Genomic DNA, 18,606 nt, shown 5'->3' with positions numbered 1-18,606 from the left:
TCTGTGAAACTGAGGTGAAAAGCTGAGGGTGACTTAATCCTCCTCCCGCCTCCTTCTCCACGTATCTGCAACTACAGCTTTGTCCAGGGATGCCGTTAGAGGGAGGGGAGAATGGTCTTAAGGAGCTGCACCCTGTAGTCATGATTCAGGCAAAACTGGACTCTGGGGCTTCCGTGAGACAGGACAATGAGTGTGGCAGACACCTTTGGGGGCACTCCTGCCTGTGCCCAGGGTATTAAACACCTAGATAAGGGGCCCATGTGTCGCAGGACTGGACTGGGGCTGTCAGGGGGTGAGCAGCTCTTGGCTTGTGCTTCATTTCAGCCAAAGCCTGGGGAAGGGCCGAATGTCTTCCCTCCTTACTCTTGACATTTCATTTAAGGCAAGGATGGGCTCTGACTTCAAAAGAGCACAGAGATAAGTTACCCCTAATGTAAGCTTACTGTTTCCGCCATCTTAAACACACCATTCGGTGGGATTAAGCCCATTTGCATGAAAATATGTGTATGGCTATTCAGTCAGAATTTCCAACTCTAGAACCTTCTCATCTTCCTGACAGAGCCCTGAGTCTGTTAAATAGTCCCTCTTGGGACAGACTTTCTGCCACTGTAGGAGAGGGATCTGGAGGCTAAGCCCTGATGGTTCTCTGGATGGCCAGAAGTTGGAAGCTGTGATCAATTGGCCCCTTTACCAAGTGTCGGACTAGGACATAAACTGGGGCCGCTTGGCTCCAGAGCCCGTGCTCATAACCATTTCTGTGTATTTATTGATAAGCTTGAGGGCTCCCACACTGATCCCCAGGCCAACAGGGTCGCCCCAGGAGCACCAAACATTGCTCTGAACTCAGCCACAGCAGCCAGACCGGCCCCACCTAATTCGAGGCCTTTGAAGTCAGTGATGTCAAAACGAGGCATCTGTGTCTTTTGCCAGCTTTTATGAGGCCTATCAGGGTGATGGAAGCACTTAGAGAGGCAGGCAGATAAAGGATGGCTGGACCCGCCTTGATAAGGTGGCCCGAGATGGGGTGACACTGAACCGCAGGTCTGCGGTTTCCGTGTGGGAGTGGGCGGGATTTCTGGCAGACTGGAGAAGCTATGAAGACAGGCTGGCGGCCCTGGGATTTAGTGGTTTAGCTTTGTGGAAATCTCCAACTTCAAGGACTTCCCTGTGATGACTGAGCTTTGCCAGGCTAATTAAGATCCGAGCTCGGGCGAGCTCCGGAAAGAGGGCAGAGTGAGCGTGGGCGGGGGATGCCCAGGAGCTGTTGTCACTCCTGACAGACGGGTGAGGCCCACTGGGAACCAGCAGGATAGACAGCAGAGAAAGGTGATTGGGTGGCAGGGGTTGAGCCACTGTCACACAGAGCCTCGTTCATGGCTCCCCTTTTCAGCGGTCAAGTAGTCCGGGGAACAGTGACTGAATGGAGCTGCCCTTGAGTTTAGGGCTTAGCTGGGAACAAGCAGGTATCTCCTAAAGGCTTGAGGGCTTGAGGGCTTACAGTGAGGTGAAAAGGCTGCTATAGAAGCAAGCCTGGGGGAGCAACGCAGACAGGCTCTTGGTGTGTGCGTGTAGGGGGCGTGGCTTCCTTAGTACCACGCCTACTCTGCAGGGCATGCATGGCCGTATCTACTCACCAGAGTCTGGCAGCAGCACAGGTTTGGAAAAATAACATAAGCTCAGCCGAGCCCTTGGATGTGGGAAAGATGGCCTTATTATCCCGGTCTTAAAGCCAAGGAAGGTTAAACGACTGATCTAAAGTCATACAGATAGTGCGTTTGAGCTCATGTCTGGACAGAGCCAGGGGACGTGCCTGCTTGCGCTCTGAAGAACCTGTGGTGTGTATCCAGTGCTGGGGATGGAGCTCAGAAGGCTGGCTCTGCATCGAGTAGCTGGAATAACAAGAGCAGACCATCTCCATTGTAGCAAACCCAACAGCGTTGCAGAGGGACCCCAAGAGCCAGGGACTAGGAAGGAGTTGAGAGCTGGGGGCAGGGTGACACACACACACACACACACACACACACACACACACACACACACACACACAGGTAAAGATTGCTTACTGGCCACAAGAGCTCAGTGATCTGTTTGGGTTAAAATCCTGACTCTGCTGTGTTGCCCTCAAATAGCTTTTTAACCCCTCTGGGCCTTTTCTCATCATCTGTGGAGACAGTAAAGGTCCGTATGGCATACAACAGTGTTGGGAAGTAGATGAATGAACTCCTCAGGGTGGCAGAATGTTTTCCGGGGTTCATAGACTTTCTCCCATGTGACTGGGCTGACACTGGTGGGAAGTTTGACCTCGGAGAGGGGCATACCTTGCCGAAAACCCAGCGCTGGCACCTGTGTCCTCTGAGTGACAGCATGAGTTGGTCCTGGAAGGTCAAGCCTGGTGTGGGCCTTTGAAGAGCTCATGGTCCAGTGGGAAGACACATGCCTATCTATTCATACTTCACACAGCCACCATTGACTGAGTACCCGTTTTGTGCCGGGGACCTTCCTAGACACTGGGAACAGAATAGGTGTGAAATAAGAAGACATTTAGCTCCTCCTACCTTTGGGGCCATGTGCTAGGATGTGAGTTTGTGTTACCAGAGTATCAGGATACATGTGATTCGCAGTGACCAACCTGTCCTTGACCGTCACTGGGAACTGGACTGTAGACATCCTCAGACTCTGAAATCAGATGAGCCTGTAGCTTAGCTCTGCAGGGTAACCCTAGGCAGACAACTTTACCTCCTTTGTCCATACCATGGGCACCACTGTACTGTCTCTCAAGGTTCATGGGAGCAGGCAGCTCACTGGACTTGTTGGTCACTGTAGTTGATGGTTCTGGTGTTATGACTGCATTCATTCCTGCCCACAAGTGGATCTCCTTTCCACGAGGCCGTTAGAATAGTCGGGCACATCATTGGTTCAAAATGCATTAATTCCCTGAGTTTTTAAGTAACCTCTAAAGATCAAGTTTCAAAAGAAGCCCAGTGGGGAATTATGTGCAGATTGAGTAACAACGAGGTTCACAGAAAAAGAAGGTTTTTTTTTTTTTTTTTTTTTTGTTCTATTTTTCGGAGCTGGGGACCGAACCCAGGGCCTTGCGCTTCCTAGGCAAGCGCTCTACCACTGAGCTAAATCCCCAACCCCGGTTTTTGGTTTTTTTTTTAGAAGCAAATGAACAGTTCGTGGCAACCAAGAAGCGACTCAAACCTGTATTTTCAACGTCTCTGTTAACATGGGAAGATACAAGTTTTGCCTTGTAGGCTGATGGTACTTTCAAACTTGATGGCGTGTTTCATCAGAAAGAGACCAGCACAGTCATACAAAGAGGTTGGGCTACCATCGCTCGTGGTGTGGAAGGAAAGGCTACTAGACTAAAGATGAAAAGCCAAGTGCAGGTCTCTACTTGGGGTGACAGCATCTACAATGGCCTTTGTGTACCTCAGCACTGACCCATAGATGGTCACCAACAGGACCTGGGTAGAGGGACAAAGCCACCATGGAGTACATCCCCACTACATCACGAGTCTGAAGCAGGCGTAACATGAACAGTGGGCTCAGGCCCATTGGCATCTTCATGTTCATGGATGGCATCCCCAGAAACAGATCCTCAGGGACATACTGTGGCTGCAAATGCCACAGTGTGACTGCAAAGCCTGCTCGTGACTTTCTGAGGAACTGTGTTAACGAAGTCACAGTGGGTGATCTGATCAATGTGAACAAGTCACACCTAAGGGCCTGCTCAGGTGACAAACACGTTGATCTTGTCACGGGGTGAGATCAGTCTCTCAAGATTTTAAATAATGGGGAAATTGAGAAATAGGTTGTTCAAGTTGAAAAAGAAAAGGAAGAATCAAAGACCATTGTGATGAGGTAAAACTTGGGTTGAAGCAGCTTTTAAGCTGCACCACAGTGAGTCTCAGTGGCATGCTGGTCTCCCTCCAGCCATGCAACCACCCTCAAAGTACCCAACAAACAGCTGTAATTTTTAACCTTTAAAAATGACTTCCGTGATTGGTCTCAAATCGTGACAACTCAGCAGTCAATGTGATAAAATCTAGAATGATGTGGGAGATGAGCTGCTGGGCATTGCAAAGATTTTGGTTAGATTAACTGTCCAGGGAAGACCTCCCACTGTGGGTAGCACCATTCCCTGGGCTGGGATCTAGTCAGCTGAACTTAAGCATTCGTTGTTTTCTGCTTTCTGCTTGTGAATGCAAGTGACCAGCCAGTTCAGGCTCTGACCACCCAAATTCAGGTTCCCCTCACCCCCAAAGCCAAGATGAATGACCCTTGAGCTATGAACCAATACATGCCCTTCCTTTCTTAAAATTGCTTTTATCACAGCAACAAGTCACACTTCTCCTTTCTCTCAGCGATTTTATGTTGGGCTTTATTTGAAAAATAGAAGTTATTCTTTATACCTAAAGAGCCTAAAAGTTCAAAAAGTGATCTCTCTCTCTCTCTCTCTCTCTCTCTCTCTCTCTCTCTCTCTCTCTGTGTGTGTGTGTGTGTGTGTCTTTGTCTCTCTCCTCTCTCTGTCTCTGTCTTTCTGTCTCTGTCTCTCTCTGTCTCTCTCTCTCTCTCTCTCTCACACACACACACACACACACACACACACACACACACACACACACTCACATTGCACATCTGCCTTTTTCCCCTTCTGGCTTCCCAGAGGTATCTATTTTAGTAATTCAGCCTTTTAAATACCGCCCCCACAACCTGTATTCATAACACACATGTGCCTCTATTTGAGCTTCTTGCCTTCACACTGTCTGTTGACGTCTCACTAGGGAAGACAGAGTTAGAATTAGCTGCTGCTCTTCTCCGCCTGTCAACACCTGCTTCCCATGTCATTCCCAGACCCTCCAGCATTCATCTATCGGGTCAGCCTGAAGGTCTGCAGTTACATTGTGTTGATCTTCCAAACCCTTCCCAGTGGAGCTATAGTGACGTCCTTTCCTGACCCATAGTTCCTCCCAGGAGGTAGACTTTTTTTCATCACTGTTTAGATTATTTATGTCTGTCACTAATTCAACACCAAACACTCAGGAGAATCAAATTCACTCCAAGATTATATTTTACAGGTTTTGTTCTACCAATTCCTAGGAGGAAGGCCTCTCTCCTAAGACCTTCTCAATCTAGCTCATGTTCTTAGATTCCCTCCTCAGCTGTCTGGAAATTGAGATCTCTTCACATTCTGGTGGCTGGGAGTCCAGGACGGAGGCTCCAGTGTGAGTGGTCTGAGGTGAGGCCTCTCTTGCTGCTTTGGAGACACCACATTCTGTCACTGTGTCCCACTATGACCTTGCTCCGTGCCCACGTAGACAGATCCCTCACTTCTGTGGTTACTTTGTCCTATAAGGAGATAAACTTTATCTCAGAGGGCCGCTTCTTCATAGCATCCTTTCATCTTGACCACCCCTTTGAAGGCCCTATCTCCATCTATAATCCTATTCAGGGTTAGCTCTTTGATATATTGTGGGAAGGAACATAACACGGTTAATTCCACAACAGTATGCTATGTTACTCATAGTCTTTCTGATCCCAAATCTTTTTTTCTGATTCTCCAGAACCTACTCTCCGTGCCTTAGGGAGGAGGGTGGTGGCAGTCTTCAGCAGTCTACGACAACCCTCTTCCTTGTAGATGCACACAGCAGAGAGGTTGCAGGTGCTGACCCCTGATTTGTTAGCTTCCATTACTGTTGGTTTGGGACTTAGTTTTACAGATCTGTTTTGTCTGTTACCAATTGTCCAGCTTCTAGTGTTGTTGCCGTTGAATTCTCTATGTCCCCGGGGACTGCGGGTGGGCAGTGGCTTTGGATAGAAAGGAGTTGTCTGTATGTTTGCTCATTCCCTGTCTTCCTGGAGGCTGGTAGCCCCTTCCCTGAGACCCATCACTCCCTTTAGCTTGGTGTTCCACAGAATGCCCCACCCCCAAGGGGTGTGTACAGTGCTGATGCTCTGAGGCTTGGTCTCTGGGGACAGCGGTCTGCTCCCATTAGACCACAAGATGGGCAGCTCACCCAGTATCCATCACAAGGACACTTCGTGAACTCCAACAATGGTTTGTGCTTAGACGTGAGCAAAGAACCACCTCCTTTTCTGAGCACAATTTCCCTACATTTAGAAACCTGATCTATTGTCAGTGGCATGGAATGTATCTGTGCTAGTCTTCCTCTGTTGCTTTGGGACTTTGCTCTGTGGAGTACTGCTGACATCCACTTTTGTTAGCTTTTCTCCTGCAGAAGTCTTTTCCTTAAGATCTTATTTAGAAGTACTCTTTTTAAACACAAAGTTGAACTGACCCTCCACTAGCCTGAATTTCATTTGAAACTTGGATGTTCGAGTATTCTAATGAAGGCAGACTTATATTGTCTAAGATCTTGTGGACTCTGTCAGTGCTTCCCAGCTAAGCAAATCTGCACGCACAGTCCTCTCTGTGCAGTATTTTACCTCATGGCTTTTTTTCTTAAACCAAAAAGAAAGAAGGCATTTTGTAAGTACCTGCAGCTTAGCAGGTAGTGTTCTATTTAGAATTAGGAATAAGTGATATTTCCTCTATACCAAGTTCTCATAAAAACATCCAGGACATAGAGGCCGATGTAGATATAAGTAGCACATAGAAGAAAGCAGCTTAGGACAGAGGCAGGAGGTCATCTTATTGAAAACCACCTCTCAGAGGAAAAGGTTGTTAATGACTTGGCACAGGACACTCAGCCATGTTTTGATGCAGATATTGCAATGCGGCCAATGGCATACCCAGAAGGAGTATGTAGGAGAAGACTAACAATGTCACCTTAGAGAAGATGTCCTAGAAGGGACAACTATTTCAAATCTTACTCAGACTACACTTCAGCCCACATCGTGTCAGCTCTTCTCTGACACAGTTCCAGCTGCTTCTTTGCACCCGTGCTCCCACCTTGTCTCCACGAGGCGGCCAGCATGAGGGCTTTTTACTTTCAAATTTTAGGTCAAGTTTATCAACATGTATACTCTTTAAGTGTGAAACTTGGTGAATCTTGAGGAAAACATACACCCAGTACTAACCCCACCACCAAACACAAGCAGGTCATTGACCACCGGAAGCTGCCTCGGTCACCAGAAGTTACCTCGGCCACTGGAAGTTGCCTCGGTCACCAGAAGTTACCTTGGCCACCGGAAGTTGCCTCATCCACTGGAAGTTACCTCGGCCACCGGAAGTTGCCTCATCCACTGGAAGTTACCTCGGCCACCGGAAGTTGCCTCATCCACTGGAAGTTACCTCGGCCACCGGAAGTTTCCTCATCCACTGGAAGTTACCTCGGCCACCGGAAGTTGCCTCATCCACTGGAAGTTACCTCGGCCACCGGAAGTTGCCTCATCCACTGGAAGTTACCTCGGCCACCGGAAGTTGCCTCATCCACTGGAAGTTACCTTGGCCACCGGAAGTTGCCTTGAGCTTTTTCCCTCACATGCAGGCAGCCAGCAACTATTTTTACTTCTGCCATTGTGAGCCTTCAGTTGCATTTCTCTTGTATCTACACAAGTCATTTCAGCACTATTAAAAGTGTCCTATTAGTGTTCCCTTTAAAATAAGGCTTTGTTCTACCAAATGCGTTGGTTTGTCTCCTTTACCAAAACTTGTCCGTGTGAGTGTACTTCTGGATCCTGCATTCTGGTCTGCTCCTGTGTTCGATGGTCTTCACAGCAGTGCTGAACCATCCTGGTTAGTAGAGCTTTAAAATCTTCAAACCAGGTAGTACCATTCTCTAAACGTGTTAGCAGTGTTGCATCTTTAGTACAGTAATAAATACTTAGGGTAGACCACGTGATAGCTTGATATGTTTATTCATGGTAAAGAGTTATTATAAGCCAGAAAGGTACCAAGTTTCACATGACATTATGTCCTTGTTTTGAATGAAAAGGAAGTGGGGTCATGCATGGGGCTCGCCTTACTTCAGCTCCTACAATGTCCTCCAGATCTAACTTGGTGGACGTTTCATGGGCTCACGGAGCTCCAAGGCGGATGTCGTGTGTTGTCTGGCCCTGCCCTTTACCTTATCTTTTGAGATAGGGTCTGCCGTTGAAAACTGGAGCTTGGGCTTGGGGATTTAGCTCAGCGGTAGAGCGCTTGCCTAGCAAGCGCAAGGCCCTGGGTTCGGTCCCCAGCTCCGAAAAAAAAAAAAAGAAAACAAAACAAAACTGGAGCTTACTGGTTTGCCATGCTCGCTGGCCAGTGAGTCCCCAGGGTTCCTCCTGTCCCCATCTTTCAATGCTGGTATTACAGGCACGTGTTGTCACAGCTGGCCCTTTTACATGGGTGTGGCCAAGTTCTGGTCATTGTGCTTACATGATAAGCACCATGCCCATTGAGCCATCCCCCTAGCCCTGGAGTCTCCTCTTAAAGGTGGAATAATCCTTTCTCTTCTCTTCTCTTCTCTTCTCTTCTCTTCTCTTCTCTTCTCTTCTCTTCTCTTCTCTTCTCTTCTCTTCTCTTCCTTCCCTTCCCTTCCCTTCCCTTCCCTTCCCTTCTCTTCCTCCTCCTCCTCCTCCTCCTCCTCCTCCTCCTTCTTCTTCTTCTTCCTTCTTCTTCTCTCTCTCTCTCTCACACACACACACACACACATACACACATCACAGATGACATCACAGTCTCATTATCCAGTCATTTATTGATAGATATTTAGCTTTTTTTCCATTCCCTGCTTATTGTAATATTGCAGTAAACACAGGATGGTTAATTTCATTCCTGCACCACCATTACTGCCCTTAGGAACCTCTCCCAGTGTTCCCTATAGCAGCCGTTCCAATGCTTGTCCCCACCAAGAGTAGATGAGGGTTCCTTTCCCTCTGAGCCTCTGCCAACACTACTTACTACCCCTCTGCTATGAGAGCCTCCCTATCCAACATAAGGTGTCATCTCCTCATGGCTCTGATTTCTCATCTTCATGATGATTAGTGATGCTGAACTTTTTACTTGGGTCTTCGGTGTGTGTGTGTGTGTGTGTGTGTGTGTGTGTGTGTGTGTGTGTGTTTTATCTGAAGAGTCTGCTTTGATTCTTTCACATGTGGGCCCCCCTCTCCCCATCACCCCTTATGGAGAAGAAAAGACATCCCATACTGTGCCTTTTGGGTATCACCAGTTTGGGTGTCAAAAATTAGTTTGGGTTATCTCTGGAGTCTGGTGTCCTGCCATCTGTGGCTGGATTGTGTCAGCCATGCGTGCTGTTGATGGCTGGGCCGAAGATTGCCATCTCTTTAGTACACCTTGAAACCAGAATATGTGGGGCCTCCAATGTTGTTTTTGTTTCTCAATATTGTTTTGGCTGCTCGCGGCCTTTTATGGTCCAGAATTTTTGTTGCTATTCCTATGAAGAAATATCAAAGTAAGTTTGGAAGGTACCCCTGTGAATGTATATGTTGCTTTTGGCTGTGTGGATATTTAAACAACGTTGTAACATATGAGCATAGGGTTTCTTTCTTTCTACAAAGGCATTCTTTAGTTTCTTCTATCAGAAATGCACAGTTCCCAGTGTGTAGCTCTTTGGCTTTCATGGCTACCTTTATTGTTCTACTTGGTTTTGAAGCTTTAGAAAGTAGACGGCCTCCCCCAACTCCTTCCCCTGTGCTATCCTGTTTCCTTTAGGTAGTTCTGATGAACAGAGATGGAACTTACTTGAAGATTTTGATTTCCTAGAACACAGAGCCTTGCTGAATTCACTTATTCTCATACTTTTGTGCATCTTTGGGGTCTTGGTGTCTATAAATAGGGACAATTTCGTTTCTTCCTTCCCCATCGACATGCCTTCCAGTTCTTTCTTTTTTTTTTCATCCGATTGCTCCCAATAGCACATTCATGATACAGTGGACAGAAGAGGCGTGGGCAGCTTTCTTGTCATGTGCTTGCCCTCGGAGTTCAAGTGGTCTTCTCCACTGACCCTGGTGCTAGCCTCCGGCTCTGTCGTGAACAGCTTTTTTTATGGAGAGGAAGTTTCCTCCCATATCTAGATTAGAGAAAACTCCAGAAGAAGGACAAAGTGCTTCTTCTGCATCAAGTGAGTGGCCAGGTGCGTCTTGGGTTGTATTCCTTAGTGCAACGCATCGCATCTGTTGGCTTGCATGCGTGAATCAAGTCTGCATGCCAGGGGCCACTGCACTTGGTTATTTTGAACCCTCTTTCTGCTGTGTTAGTGCATGTGCTTTGTTTGCATTTGTTAAGCATGCTGTGTGTCCGTGTTCACCACGGAGACCGACCTGTACTTCTCTTTTCCTGTGATGTTTCTGTCTGGCTTTGGTATCAAAGTGATAGTGGCCTCCTCATTTTTTAAACATTTATAAAAAAATTTTTATATGGGTAAGTTTTGCCTACATGTATGTCTGCACACCACATACATGCAGTACCTAGAGAGGCCAGAAGAGGCCATTGGATTCCCCAGAACTGAAACTGGATGGAATGTTTACTGTGTGTGTTTGTGAACATGTATGGAATGCCTAATGTGTGTGCCTGTGAACATGGATGGATATGTGTTATGTGTGTTTGTGGACATGGATGGAATATGTACTGTGTGTGTTTGGGAACATGGATGGAATACCTAATATGTGTTTGAACATGGATGGATATGTACTGTGTGTTTGAACATGGATGGAATACCCAATGTGCATTTGAACATGGATGGAATATGTACTGTGTGTTTGTGAACATGGATGGAATATGTACTGTGTGTTTATGAACATGGATGGAATATGTACTGTGTGTGTTCGTGAACATGGATGGAAATGTACTGTGTGTGTTTGAACATGGATGGAATATGTACTGTGTGTGTTTGAACATGGATGGATATGTACTTTGTGTGCTTATGAACATGGATGGAATACCTACTGTGTGTTTGAACATGGATGGAAATGTACTGTGTGTGTTTGTGAACATGGATGGAAATGTACTGTGTGTGTTTGTGAACATGGATGGAATATGTACTGTGTGTGTTTGTGAACATGGATGGATATGTACTGTGTGTGTTTGTGAACATGGATGGATATGTACTGTGTGTATTTGTGAACATGGATGGATATGTACTGTGTGTGTTTGTGAACATGGACGCATTGCCTATTTGGTCTTTATACTTGTTTCTGGACTGCTCACATCCTTTGAATGTTCAGAGAGTAAAATCAGTTCGCCAGTTTGCACAAAAGAGCTTGCTAGTGTTGTCATTGTCATTGGGTCGGTTTGAAGGGAATAGCGTCTTAGGGTTTTATTGCTGTGAAGAAACACCTTGACCAAGGCAACTCTTATAAAGGACAGCATTTAACTGGGGCTGGCTTACAGGTCCAGAGGTTTAGTCCATTGTCACCATGGTGAGAAGCATGGCAGCGTCCAGGCAGACAGTGTTGGAGAAGGTGCTGGGAGTTCCACATCTTGATTCACAAGCAGCAGAAAGAGACTGCGTGCCACACTGGTGTAACGTACACATAGAGACCTCAAAGCACCCCCCCCAGGACACACTTCCTCCAAAAAGGCCACACCTCCTGATAACGACACTCCCTGGGGGCCAAGCACTCAAACAGGAGTCTATGGCCTTTTGCATTCACACCACTGCACCCAGGTCTTACAGTACATTTACACGGTAGAGCTCTCTGCCTGCCTAAGGCTTCTTTAGTCTCTGACACCATTATGGTCTAATCTTCTGTTTAGAGGCCTTCCACCATCTTTTGCTAGGTATTTTGGGTTTTATGTTGCTGTAAATTGTATTTTTCTGTCCCACTCAGTGTTTACTGTGGTAAATACACAGAACATAAAGTGCCCTGTTTTAAGGGTCATCTTTAGTTGCTCGATATCAGGACATAGCAGTGTAACAGATTTTTGCGTTTTGTTTTTATTCTGCGATGGAAAGTCTCCCTTCTTAGTACTAGGAGTAGAGAGTGGTTTTGGGGGGTGCATTCGTTAGAATTTGCCACATACACAGTTGCATCCTCAGAGCAGACACACAGTTCACATTCTGCTTGCTGGCCTTCGTGTCTTATTGTTTGCGGCACTGTGAGGTCCCTCCAAACTGGAGCTGGTGAGGGTTTACATTTTTTATTGTTCTCTGCCTCAGAGAGAAAGGCTTTCACTTGTCAGCTATTAAACCTAACATCAGTGCCACGAACCGTGGTTTTTCTGCGTGTGCCCGTGGTGGTAGCAGTCAGTAAGGTAGTTCACGAAGATCTAACTTGCTGTCTTTCATGCTTCCGTGTGAGCCCTTTCCTTCCCTACCCGTGATGGACTTCCTATCCTGCCTCAGTGAATGGAATACAGCGAAGGCGATGGGGTATCAATATCAAATCAAAACTCAATCTATCAAAACATCGGGACTTCTACGGTGGGACGTGGTCTCTCCTGCTGGCTTGCTACATAGGAAGCCAGACTCTGCATTGTGAGCCGGCCACACTGCAAAAACGGGACCGGGCTCCCGTGGACAGTCCATGGACCAGAGAGATCCTGAGCTCAGTGGCTTACAAGGAACTAAACCCAGCTGGCGACATGGAGAGAAGGGCAGTCATTGCTACTTTACTCTTCAGAGGAGATGGATAGCAACGTCCGCTCACCGCTACCATGACGTCTGAGCCTCCGCCACCATGGAAGCCACACCCAGATTCCTGACTGGAAACTGTGACAATATTGGCTTGTTTCTTTTCTTTCCAAGTGTGTTGTATAGTTTGTTTCTTTTTTTTCCATGTCAACTGGCATTGAATCCTGTCAATATGAATCCAGTAAGATGATTACACAGTTGCTAGCGTGTATTCTGTTGATACTGTAAATTATGTAGATATTCATGTAAACCTCACATGGCCTTAATAGCCTTTTTTTTTATATAGCATTGTGCTCCATTTGCTAATGCTTTAAAGCACTTTTACATGTGTTTTTATGGCAAATACTGGTATACGGTTTTCATTTTATTATTCAGATAGAGTTCATATACCATAAATTTTACCACTTTCAAAATCATGTACAAATCCATGGCTTTCAGTGCATTTGTAAGGCCATGAAGCTTTCACAGCTATCTGACGCTAGAGCCTTTCTCTCTGGCCCCAAAGAAGCTTCAGACCTATGAGCAGTCACTCCCCGCTGCTCTCTTGTGGAGCCTCTGGGAACCACTAAGCGACTCCCTTCCCCTGCGGATTCTTATTCTGAACATGCCCATGCCATGTGAACGGAGTCCCAAGTTATGACTCACTCTGCATCTAGTTTCTTTTATTTAGCATACTCTTTTATGGTCATGGGATAAAATGCATATAACAGTCCCTTGTTCCTTTTTATGGCTGTGTACTATTCCGCAGTACAGATAAGCTACATTTTGCTTATGGAGTCATAGCTATACACGTTTATATGGTTCCCTACCTCTTTTTTTTTTTTTGCTACCATGAATATTCATGAGCAAATCACGAGTGTATTTTTATTTTTCCTAGGCTGTACCTAGGAGTAGAATTTTGGGTTATATGGTAATTTTGTGTTTAAGTTTCTTAGCATCTTCTGAATTGTTCACACAGGGGCTCCACTCACATTCCACCAGTAATATATGCAGGTTCCACTGTGCCTACATCCTCCTCAGACGCCTCGTGTCTGCCTTTTATCACTGTGTTCATCTCAGTGGGACTAAGAAGCTCCCTGGGGCTTGTGGTTGCTTTTCTCTGTAGCTAATTGTAGCTAACATCTTCTCATATTTGTGTGTTGGCCATAGGTCAGTCTTCTCTGGAGATGTTTATTTAGATCTTTTGCTTTTAAAAATCGGGTTATTTATTATTTTATTATTGAGTGGCCATAGCTCCTTGTGTGTTCTAAACATGTCCCTCTTCAGACAAATGATTTGCAAACTTGGTCCCCAAATCTGTGATTTATCCCTTCAGTTCCTTGATAATATTCTTTGAAGTATGAGTTAAACATTTTGGCGGTGACCAGTTTATTCGTGTGTGTGTGTGTGTGTGTGTGTGTGTGTGTGTGTGTGTCTACTAGAGTTATATTGAAAAAAAAAAAAAAAGAAACTATTACCCAGTCAAAGGTCATAGAGATGTGTGTTTCAAGTTTCTTTCAAGGGCTGTACTGTTTTTAGACTTACACTTAGATCTCGGACCCATTTCAAGTTTGGCGCACACTGTGAGGAAGGCAATTCAGATTTATTATCTTGTGTGTTGTGGGGGGCTTGTTCTGGTGCTGCTTGTACTCAGACACTAAATTCTGTACCCAGAGATCCGCTGGCCCCGAGATGAACAAATCCTCATGTACTCCAGCTTTGGTGATGTAAACCTTGCCCCGCCCCCAAATTAGTCTCTGATTGGTTAATAATAAGATGCCTACAGCCTGTACAGCCTGTAACTGGGCAGAAGAGAGGTAGGCGGGGCTTTGAGTCCGGGCTTGGGGTCTCTGGCAGGGACCATGTGAAGCCGGAAGAGGAAGGAAGAAGCCGCCATAGGGTAGGCGGGTCGTGAATGCATGGCTATGAGGGGCCTGCCTGTTAGAGTAGGAGAGGCCCAGGCAGAACACAGCAAGTGACATCTTGGGATTTTTGACAGGGAAGTAGACAAAAGACTATAGAGGGTTGATATCAGCTCAGCGCCTGTGATTTTATGCTTGTTATCAATATAAAGTGTTTTGGTTTTTATTATTAATACAAAAGCAGTGAGTTGCCTCTATACCTGTGTTACCAACTGGTGATGGCATCAATTTTCTGTCACTGTAGTCAGTACCCAAGGACAAGCTTGTTTCAGCAGACAAGAGGCCCCAGGGCATCACACTGTCATTGTCTTATCTCTGGTCAGGGCCCCTCTTTACCGCATTACCTCATGGCAGCAGCCTATGTGAGAGAAATAGGTCACAGCTCAAAACTGGATGCCAGAGGGACACTCTGAGTCTTACAGTCTCTTCCTAGCTCCTCTTCCCCAAGTGACCCAGGGGTTTCCCTGTGGGTGCTACCTCTTAAAAGCCCTTCGCTGTCTATGTTGTCTCTGGGAACCAATCTTCCAACACGTGAACCTTTGGGACACACATTTAAATATGTCCGAAACCTCCTGCCCAAGATTCATGCCCATCTCTCAATACAAAACATATCCCATCCCCACAGTCAAAAGCCTTAACCATTCCAGTATTCATCAAGAATCCAACCCAGGGCTGGGGCAGATAGCTCAGGCAGTGCTGTGTTTGTCACACAAGCATGAAGATCTGAGTTTGATCTGAGTAGAAAGCTAAATTCGATAGCAAGTGCTTGTTACCGTAGCAGGGTTTCACTGACCAGCCAGTCTTGTCTGTAGCTGTAACTCCAACTCCAGAGGATGCAGTGCCCTCTTCTGGCCACTGCTGGTACTGCATTCATGTGTACACACACACGCACACACACACACACACACACACAATTAAAATGAGCAACTTAGACTTATAAGAACTTTCTAGAGTTGGCACTGAGACGCTGTCTCTCTTTCTTTCATCCCCCATAGTACCATTCTAAGAGCTATGACCCTCACCCCAACACCATGAACTTAACAGCATCCTTTATTCTGTCCCCACAGGCTTTCTCCCACTCATTGTGGGAAAGTCAGTGGACAATTTTGCTATTCTTAGTCCCCTCCTATCTACCTTAATTCCTTACTTGGCTTTTGTGAACTTGACACATTAGAAGGGTTATTCTGTGCCTGTTTTCTCATAATTAGATCAAGATTGAACTTTGTGGGGGGCACAGATTCCCTCTTTGTACTGGGCCTTCTCACCCATCCACCCGTTAGTCTCATTACTTGTAGCATTTAACAGGTATGGACCACTCCTGTGGTCTTGACAGCTTTCTCTACTAAAAGTTTCCATTGGGAATTAAGAAATGCCTTGGAGGAGCCATTTTGAGATTGCAAAGCCCACTGTTTCTAAGCATTTCTCTAGTCTGGGTTTTGTGGAGGTTGTCTGCAGAGGTTGTCCACAGTGGTCACCGTCGGGCCAGCATCGGGTTATATTTACCTTGTTCCTTTATATTGGAGCAATTGCAATTATTCTGTAAGGAAGAGCCATCTCTCTACCTCACTCACCCATGTATTCGTTTTATTATGTCAGTATTGACCCACGTATATTTATTGTATAGATTGTCATTGTGTGGTTTGGTGTTCAAATTGTATCTGCTTGGCCAATGGGAAGTCTTTGGAGGTTGGTTTTTTGTGACCCTGCGACCCTTATATAGATCTATCTTTTGGGGTTGAGGGTGTTGGGAATGATACTGATTGGTCAGTTTTGTCAACTCGACACAAGCGAGAGTCATCTGGGGAAGAAGGAACCTTGATTGAGAAGACGCCTCCATCAGACCGCCTGTAGGAAAGTCTGCTATGACTGATGATTGATGTGGGAGGCCCCGCCCACTGGGGGGCGGTGCCAATCCTGGGCAGGCGGTCCTGGGTGGTATAAGAAATCAGGATGACGGCTGGAGAGATGGCTCAGCGGTTAAGAGCACTGACTGCTCTTCCAGAGGTCCTGAGTTCAATTTCCAGCAACCACATGGTGGCTCACAACCATCTGTAATGAGATCCAGCGCCCTCTTCTGGTGTGCATGCAGGCAGAACACTGTATACATAATAAATAATTTTTAAAACTCTGACTTTGTTCTTGTGGCCGTCATAGTTTTCTCTGACTTTCCTCTGCTGTACCCACCTTTGAGTTGTGCATGGCTCTGTAAGTAACCCCTCTTTCTTGCTACCTAAGTCACCCCAGGAAACCCTGGGGGTAAACTCGACTAAATTTAGGTAGAGCCAAGGACTCCTGAGCCCTTTCCGGAGTGCACAGATGTTTGACTGTGTCTCTTCCAGAAAAGCCACACAAGGAGATTAGAGAAAAGGGATAAGGGGGAGAAGGGACAGAAAGAGGAGGAAGATGGCGGTGCTAACATTTCTGGCAGCAAATTACTTATGTATCCCTTGGTGTGCCTGAAGCCGTTTGCATACCGTGTCTCGGTAACAGATGGCCAGGATGAATGTTGCTATCCTAATTGTGTTTCAGAGAAGCCCAGCGTCAGGTAGCTGTGGCTGGGGAAGGTCTAGGTCTACGTCTGGTGTTCTCACTATTCTCTTTGGACTCAGCCCTGAGGATGGGCAAGATCAGGGCCCCATTAGTGGTGTGAGTTCAGTCATCTCTCAGAGCACTGTGTGAGCAAAGTACCATCCAGGAAGCTACTCAGCCATCTTCCCTCCGTGCCGTATCATCTCATTTTGTTTGGAGGCAGTAAAAGGCCCAGTGGCACACGACTTCTCAGGCAGTGACATCACTTCACACGGTCTATGGATTAGTACACTGACAAGTGTCTGGGAAGGTTTCTGCTGGGCCCTTTGCATCCAGAGGCCCGACACAGGATGAGTTGGCAGTTTTGATGCTGGGATGTTTCTGCCCAGTCTGACAGTGTGCGGAAGTTGCTAAGATATGCCCTGCAGTAGTATGTTTTGAAGGGGGAGGCCTTATGTGCGTAACTCCGTTCTAATGGGTTGTTCTAATTGTCTAGTTAATTGCCTCATTTGATTGTTAGCATTGTTAATCTTTTGCTGTGCCTCATTTATAAATGTCACCCATGTGTGTACATGTGTGTGTACGTGTGTGTGTGTCTCTGTGTGTGTCTCCATGTGTGTGTATGTGTGTATGTATGTGTGTGTATGTATGTATGTATGTATGTGTGTGTATGTGTGTGTATGTATGTGTGTGTCTCCGTGTGTGTGTATGTGTCTCCATGTGTGTGTATGTGTGTATGTATGTATGTATGTGTGTATGTGTGTATGTATGTGTGTGTCTCCATGTGTATGTGTGTATGTGTGTCTCCATGTGTGTGTATGTGTGTATGTATGTGTGTATGTATGTATGTATGTGTGTATGTGTGTGTGTATGTGTGTGTCTCCATGTGTATGTGTGTATGTGTGTGTCTCCATGTGTGTATGTGTGTATGTATGTGTGTATGTATGTATGTATGTGTGTATGTGTGTGTATGTATGTGTGTATCTCCGTGTATGTGTGTATGTGTGTGTGTATGTGTGTGTCTCCGTGTGTGTATGTGTGTGTATGTATGTATGTGTGTATGTGTGTGTATGTATGTGTGTGTCTCCGTGTGTGTGTGTGTGTGTGTGTGTGTGTAGGAAAACGTAACACGTTATTGTTCTGGCATCTAATGAGGATCTTGGTGCATTTTCCTCATGGGTAAGGCATGTCCACTGTGTCTTCTCCCAGCGTGTGCCTGGCTGCTTTTTTTTTTTTTTTTTTTTTTATCATGTGAACAGTGTCCTCTATCGAACGCAGAACCTGTAAGCAGTGGAGTGTGGTTAGAGAAAGTTAGGTCGCCAGAGTTTGATCCTCAGTGGGAATACTGGGTCGCCTACACCTTCTTCTTCGACTTCACTTCCCACATGCTATGGGGTGGTGAGTTCCCACTGTCCTGCACCCCTACCAGGATATACTGCCTGCTAGAAGCCTAGAGGCATCAGGTTGAGCCTCCATGGCTTCAGATTTCTAAAACCATATGCTCAGCTAAACGTTTCCTCTTTTTCAAATTGATACCCTCATTTGAATAACCAATATTTTCTACAGTGTCATTTTGAACACACAGTCCTCTTTGGGGAGGTTGTGGAATCCTAAGGAGACAGAGCCTAGCT

General features: G+C 46.1%; 2 long non-coding RNA genes across 3 annotated transcripts in view; both read left to right on the top strand.

Moving 5' to 3' along the window:
- LOC147999974 (uncharacterized) overlaps positions 1-18,606 on the top strand; it is a 93,814-nt gene that overhangs the window by 44,159 nt on the left and 31,049 nt on the right. The window lies entirely within an intron of this gene.
- Positions 1-18,606, top strand: part of LOC120097948 (uncharacterized) — a 40,734-nt gene that overhangs the window by 19,911 nt on the left and 2,217 nt on the right. The window contains exon 3 of one of the 2 annotated variants that reach the window (XR_015641450.1): positions 3,163-3,996. The exons of the other annotated variant lie outside the window; for it this stretch is intronic. This is a non-coding gene — a long non-coding RNA (uncharacterized LOC120097948). Of the gene's footprint in view, positions 1-3,162; positions 3,997-18,606 lie in introns of those variants that run through there. 2 annotated transcript variants of the gene reach the window in all.

This window comes from Rattus norvegicus, chromosome 17, assembly GCF_021556685.1.
Source record: "Rattus norvegicus strain SHRSP/BbbUtx chromosome 17, alternate assembly SHRSP_T2T, whole genome shotgun sequence".
Lineage (NCBI taxonomy): Eukaryota > Metazoa > Chordata > Mammalia > Rodentia > Muridae > Rattus > Rattus norvegicus.
The sequence above is the reverse complement of the archived record's forward strand: the minus strand, read 5'-3'. Positions and strand labels throughout refer to the sequence as shown.